The sequence below is a fragment of the Cibotium barometz genome, chromosome 54, assembly GCF_041138505.1.
Source record: "Cibotium barometz isolate CiBa-2024 chromosome 54, ASM4113850v1, whole genome shotgun sequence".
NCBI lineage: Eukaryota > Viridiplantae > Streptophyta > Polypodiopsida > Cyatheales > Cibotiaceae > Cibotium > Cibotium barometz.
In genome coordinates, this window is record NC_141099.1 from 38,130,459 (window position 1) to 38,138,128 (window position 7,670).

Genomic DNA, 7,670 nt, shown 5'->3' on the forward strand with positions numbered 1-7,670 from the left:
GCTGAGCCTTCTAAGGTAGCAGCAAACTGCCTCTTCTTCACCTCTCCCCCATAAAGTGTGTCATAGCCACTAGCCTCCCACCTTGTTTGGAATTGGGCTACATGGCAGTCAGGGTCCTCCTTGGGTTTTCCCCTAAATTTTGCTGATCTCACCTTTGGGTTCTGTGCTCGTGGATTTTGAGGATTCATTACTGCCCCTCTAACCGGCCTCCTTGCTAAGACTGGTGTAATGGTTGAAACTGCAACCTTCTCCTACTACTTCCCCTAATAACTCTATTCAACAAGGTTCCCCCTGTCCTAAAAGTGCTTGAGAATACTTGTGGATTTGGAGCATCCCCAACACTCCCTGCTTCTGCATTAACATTTGAATCACTATTTAAAATTGGAATGCCCAAATCCGATTCAGATTGTATCGAACCTATCGGAATCCCTTCTCCTTGAACAACATCCACAAACTGATCATGTACTTCTTCCTCATCATCAATATCCTCTGCTTCTTGATCCAATGTTTCCTCCTCTACATCTTCTTCCAGAATGGTTTCCAATGCTCCACTTGTTCCCGGAGGAACTTCATAATCTGAATCATAATCATCACCTTCTTCATCATCATTTTTACTTGTTAAAGTAGCATTAGCATCTCTGGGCCTTGACCTTGTATAATATCGTCTTGAATTCCCCGAATTATCTTCAGACATCCACCAAGGCTAGCGGTCCTCTAAATATGTCATATCCTCCCAGAACTCAGGGTTTTCAAACCCGCAGGATTGCCAATGTGTTCATGGCCCTCTAAAAGGTTCTGTACAAGGCATTAATAAATAATACATCACTCAACACCATTCAGAGCACATTAGAGCGTAGACTCTGATTCATCGTGATAGCATAATGATTGCACAAACATCAGGAAAGACATAATAAAACACTGAGCAAAGACATAGCAGAACTTCTCCTTCATTCATTAGCGATCAGAATCAACGCTCCATCCCTCTAATCCCTAGATACAACTGTTAGGGTAATAACTACTTGGTTCAGATCCCAAAGGGTACATTCACACATAACTAACCCCCAAGCCCTTTGACTAAGGTCTAAGAATTACATAAGAAAGCCCTAACAATATCCAATCAAATGCAAGATGATTCTTTTCCAAAACACTCATTTCTTTGATGGCATATTTAAGTGAGTGTTCATCACCACCATCTCCAACCCTCTTAGGGGGTGTACTTTTAGGAAGACCTACATATAATGTTCATTCAATGGGTATTAAAACAATACCCATTTTTGTGAATTTTAACTTAATAAAATGACCCCATTTTCTTTATAAATGTATATATTTTTTTCAAAATGCCATTTAAAACCCCCTTTACTATCTAAGATTCCCCTTCTTAGGTTGGGGACCTTACACTAGAAAGGGAAAGTGACTAAAGAAGGTTGGAATAGATCTCTCCTCTGAATGAGGAAATATGGGGCTTAAGTATGGCAAATGTTTAATCATACAAAAAGAGATCATCTAGGTGAAAGAGCACGTACCACTATTTTTAGCTATCGGCCCATCAAACACCATCTCAGCCTCCAAATCCCCAATAAAGTGTTTGAGGTAGTATCCCCCAAGTAATGAATATGTCCCTAGTGTGATTCAATGATTAGAATTTGGTGTATGCAACCTATGTCATTGAGAGAAGCATTTTTGTGATGCTTGCCTGAGGGATCAGGGCCCTAGAAAAATTCTATGGTAGGTGTGAATTTGAGGAGAAATAGCTATAAGTATTCCCTAAATCTTTGTGATATGAGGTTTGTTGGAAGATGAATGGATGTATGTGGAGAGTGATGAGAATGAGCTATCATTGATTATGCACATGGTAATGATACCTCATCATATGCATCTAGTACCCACATGGTAATCCTATCCACTTGTTGGCAGCAGAGGTCTATTGAGGGTATGAGTCTAAGAGAGGATGTGTTTAGATGATCACAGGATGATCATGATGCAATGGATGTTGGGGGATGTGTAAATGTATGTGGGATGGAGCCAGAGATGTCCTATAGTTGATCATACACATAGAGATGATGCATTGTCATGTGCATCCAATATCCATGCATAGGGTGCTAGTACACTTGGCATTAGGGAGAGGTGTCATCAATCAAGGGAGATCCCAAAAGAACTATTAGTTGATCATACACATAGAGATCATGCATTATCATGTGCATCCAATATCCATGCATAGGGTGCTGGTACACTTGGCATTAGGGAGAGGTGTCATCAATCAAGGGAGATCCCAAAAGAACTATTAGTTGAGAGTGGTTACAATTTTTTAGTTTATTCCTAATTGGGGGTGAGCATGCATCTCTATAGGGGGGAGATAAGTAAAATTGATGAAGAAGAGCAAGATTGGAAAATTGGGGGAAGGATCATCAATATGGAACAGAGGGGAATTAAACAGAAGATTTCTATGACAGAGGATGTGAGAGAAACTAGAAGAGGAAGGAGTGAATGGAATGACCAAGGAGCCAGATACATGGTTCAATCGGAAGAACAGGTGACTCAGAGGAAGTGTGAGAAGATGATGAAAGATTTGATCATCTTGGACCTTTGGATCAAAGGGCAGAGCAACTATAGGACTAAACAGGTAAGGGGCCAACTATGATTGGGCTTGACTCAAGACCTTTGACACTATAGCTATTGGAACTTAGCTTTCTCCTCAGGTTCCATGGTGGTAGAGATTTGTCTTACGTAAGAGTTTGTGACTTCTTGCTGGGAATTCACCATTGGATGCCTCTATCTTTATGCTTTCATAGAATTCTTTAGAATTAGATGTGTGTCACTTGTGGTAGAGCTTTCATCTTGTTCATGAGGGGGTTTGATCAAAGAAAATTTGTTTCTAAGTCTGTCAACAACAAAGTGTCATTTGGGTATCTAAAGCATGTTGTAGCTAAGGATCATTGTTTGAGCAAATGGTAATTTATTATAAACTCAAAATGTTGAGCTTCTATTTATTTGATCATGAGGAATGAGTACTAGATTCTACAGGTGTTTGACCTAATCAAATGTGGATTTAATTGGGATTTAGAGATTGAACTGTTAATCGTGAAATGGATCCTTTGTTAAGATTCAAGCTTGATGTCAGCTTGTGTTGCCAGTTGCATTATGTGCTGGCATGTTAGGTAGTAACATGTGTGAGACATAAATGATTGCATCGAAGTGGTCATAGTGTGTGGAGAGTAGCTAGGGTTAGCTGTGTGTGGACACAACACAAGTAGTGTGTTGTAGCTTATGGATTTATGCATTGTGTGAGATGGGACATGGCCTCCCTCTATGGTTAGGGTTTGACTAATACATTAGGGTTTGCTCCTGTGTGTGTGTCTCCTCTCCCTCTACCTGTTTTTCATCATGGTATCAGATCAAATATGTCAAACAACCGAGTATAGATTGTGGGTGAGAAGTTGGATAGAAAGAACTTCCAGGCATGGAAGTTCAAGATTAAAAGCTTTCTAAAAGGAAAAGGATTTTGGAATCTTGTTACAACAAGTGCAGAGCCAGAGCCAAATCTACCCCGACAACCCACATAACAACAAGTTGTAGCTCATAAGAAATGGTCAGAGAGAGCATACAGAGTTTTGCATTACTTGTCTATATGTATCTCGGATGCTATACTTATACATATACATGATGCTGCGAATCCCAAGGATGCATGGGATACTTTGGTAAAGCTGTTTTATACAGATACTAATGCTCGTAAGTCTCAGTTGAGACAACAGATTCATAATGTGAAGCGGAAAGGAGGGAGTATTCATGATTATGTACAAGAGATAAAGAAGTATGCAGATGCATTGGCAACTATCAATGCCCCTATGCCTGATGATGATTTGGTAGACATTGTCTTGCATGGTCTTGGCAAGGAGTACAAGTCTTTTGATACATCTATCTCTGTTCAAAGTACAGGTTTACCAGATTTTGATGAGTTGGTTTCACTATTGCTTGTTGAGGAAATCAAACTCAATGACTCTTTTCATGATGCATCTACTAGCCATGATGATAATAGCAGGAATCAGGCTTTCTATTCACAAAGGGGATTTAGAGGAAGCATCATGAGGTCGTGGTAATGGTTGTAAATGGTAGGATAGGTCACCACAACAGAATTTTCAGCCTTCATATGGTGCTAGAGGTGGTCGTGGATATACACCTCAGAGAGGTAGAGGTAATCCTCGTGGTGGAAGAGGATGTTGGCAAGGCCAACAAGGATCTATACAAAAATGTGGAATGCCATTACTGTGGGAAGTTTGGTCATATGGCATGTGATTGTCACCGTAAACAAAATTATTTGAGAGGGGGTAGAGCACAACATGGTGGACATTTTGCACAACATGGTGGAAATTATGCAAATGGTGGAAATTTTGCATTAAGCAATCATGATGGCAGTGCAAATCACTTGTTTGCCATGAAACATGTCATGGGATCTATGATGACAAATGGTGACAGTGTGATGACACTTGGTATATGGACTCTGGAGGAGCATCAAACCATATGACTTGTCATGGCAAATGGTTTGAACATATGAAGCCAATGGATGTGAAAGGCTATGTGGATGCAAGTGATGATTCCCAGCATGCTATCACTCATGTTGGAAGTGTACCATTGGTGATGCACAATGGTGAAACAAAGTCTATGGCTGATTTCTTGTATGTGCCTTCTATTACAAAAAGTTTGGCCTCAGTTGGTCAAATATGGTTGAACAAGATTTACAGGTTTTTTTCAACAATGAGCATGGTTTCTTCATTGAGGATTTCAAAAATGGATGTAGAGTCATTGCCAAAGGCAAGAAAGAAGGCAAGTTATTTAAGTTGGATGCTAGGATTCCTGAGTTGAAATCGGCCAAGTTCTCTAAAAGCCAAAATGTGGTACAAGACATTGACATGTGGCATAAAAGGATTGGACATGTGAACATACAAAGGTTAAAGAACATGCAGGCAAGAGGCATTGTTTGTGGACTGCCTAGATTCAAGTATGATGGGAATATGCATGTCTGTGATGCTTGCCAGTTTAGAAAGCAAGCAAAGTTGCCATTTCCTAAGAAGGAAACATGAGTAGCAGGCCACTTGAGATTGTTCATAGTGATGTATAAGGTCCTGCACAAAACCCATCCATTAAAGGAAGCTTGTATTATGTGACATTCATTGATGATTTCAATAGAATGACTTGGATTTACTTTCTCAAAAAGAAGAATGAAGTGTTGGGAAAGTTTATGGACTTCAAAGCTTTTGCAGAGAAGCAATATGGCTCTTGGATAAAATGTTTGAGGACAGATGGAGGTGGTGAATACACCTCACATGCTTTTGAGAATTTCTTGAGAAAGAATGGCATAAGAAGGCAGCTAACTTGCAGGTACACACCTCAGCAAAATGGTGTTGCTGAGAGGAAAAATAGAGTCATTGGTGATGTGGCTAGGGCAATGCTCAATTAAAAGAGCATGCCAGACTATTATTGGGCAGAATCGTGTGCCACAGTGGTGTATGTACTTAATAAGACACCCACAACTACCATACATGGAAGTATGCCAAAGATGCGTCTTACAAGTTTTAGGCCAGACATTGGACACCTCAAAGTGTTTGGTAGCATAGCTTATGTGCATGTGCTAGATGAGAGAAAGAAGAAGTTGGATCCTAAGGTAGAAAAGTGTATTTTTGTTGGGTATGCATAGGATCGCAAGGCATATAAATGTTACAATCCACATACTAGACAAGTGGTTATCTCACGAGATGTGGTGTTTGATGAACTTGCTAGTTGGTACAAGGCAAAGGATGAGGGTATCATTGATTCCATTGATGCTGATGTGCATGTGAACTTGCCATGTCAAACAAGTTCTATTTCTATGTCTAGGCCAGCAGAGTCTGAGAGTAGCACTATACGTCGTCCATGGTCAGGATGCTTGAGACATGAGAGTATGAGCACTGAGAGTAGTGTTGTGGATAAAGGGAAAAAGAAGGTTGAAGGAATTGGTATTACAGGTTATGAGTCATCAAGTTCAGCAAAAAGTTTGGATGAGAAACTTGGCATACCAGTTTTACGCACACCAAGTGCAAGGCAGGATAGATATGTGCCTCCATATGCTAGAGTGGCAGGTGTTCAGAGTGATCTGCATGCATTGCCGAGATCCCAAAGGGTCAGGTATCCAGTTGACAAGTTAACATATCGTGACTTTGCTATATGCATTACGCATATATAACCTCTTTGGTGAAGCATGTGGAACCTACATACTATACATAAGCTATTGGGTATCATGTATGGGAGAAGGCAATGGATGTTGAGATGGACACATTGGTCCATAATGAGACTTGGGATTTGCTTGCCTTACCACAAAGCAAAAATTTCATTGGTTGCAAATGGGTTTATAAGGTAAAATGCAAATCAGATGGTTCCATTGGGCACCATAAATCACGGTTGGTAGCTAAAGGTTATGCACAAACCCAAGGCTTGGACTATGATGAAACATTTAGTCCAATTGCAAAGATGGGAGCAGTGAGAGCAGTCATTGTTGTTATGGCTGCAGCAAATGGTTGGGAAATGCATCAAATGGATGTGAAAAATGCATTTCTAAATGGTGATTTACAAGAGGAAGTTTATATGACACAGCCAGAAGGATATGTACACCCAAGGTCAATCAATCATGTATGCAGGTTAAAGAAAGCATTATATGGTTTGAAGCAAGCACCTCGTGCTTGGAGTGATAAGATAAGTCGATATCTTATCTCCCTTGGATTTCAGGTTTCTTCAGTAGATTCTTCACTCTGTGTAAAGAAAACAGATCATGGGATTATCTTGCTTGTCATCTATGTGGATGACTTGATTGTCACATGAGATCATGCTACAGATGTTATGCATGTTAAGAAGGCATTAAGTGGGCAGTTTGATATGAAAGACCTGGGTGAATTGAGATACTTTCTTGGGATTGAAGTGATCAAAGACCATGCAGGGACATGGTTAGTGCAATGCCAATACGCATTGGATATGTTGGCAAAATATGGGATGATAGGGTGTAAGCCAATGAGTACACCTTTGGAGCAAAATGTGAAGCTACGGGCTGATTTTGGTGAAGAGTTGGATGATCCATCTATGTATAGAAAGATGGTTGGCAGTCTTATTTACATGACTATCACACGATCTGATCTCAGTTATGCTGTGGGGCTAGTAAGACAATTTATGCAAAGCCCCAGAAAACCTCATTTGGATGTAGTGAGACTCATTATGCGCTATGTAAAGACCACTGCACATTATGGGCTTCTTTATGAGCATGGTAAAGGCTTTGATGTACATGGCTACACAGATGCAGATTGGGCAGGTAGCTCATATGACAAGACGTGTACTAGTGGTTATGCCTTTACATTTGGAAGTGCAGTGGTGAGTTGGAGCAGTAAGAAGCAACCTACTCTTGCTTTATCTAGTACAGAGGCTGAATACAGGGGAGCAGCCATAGCTACATGTGGTGAAGGAGTATGGTTAAAGAGTCTCTTGGCTAATTTGGGTGAGCCTATTGATGGCAAGGTTGTCATTCATTGTGACAACATGAACAACATAGAGTTCGCCAAGAATCCAGTTTTTCATGCGCGGACCAAACATATAGAGGTCCACTATCATTTTGTTAGAGAGAAAGTGTTGGATGGTATAGTGGATTTGCAGTATGT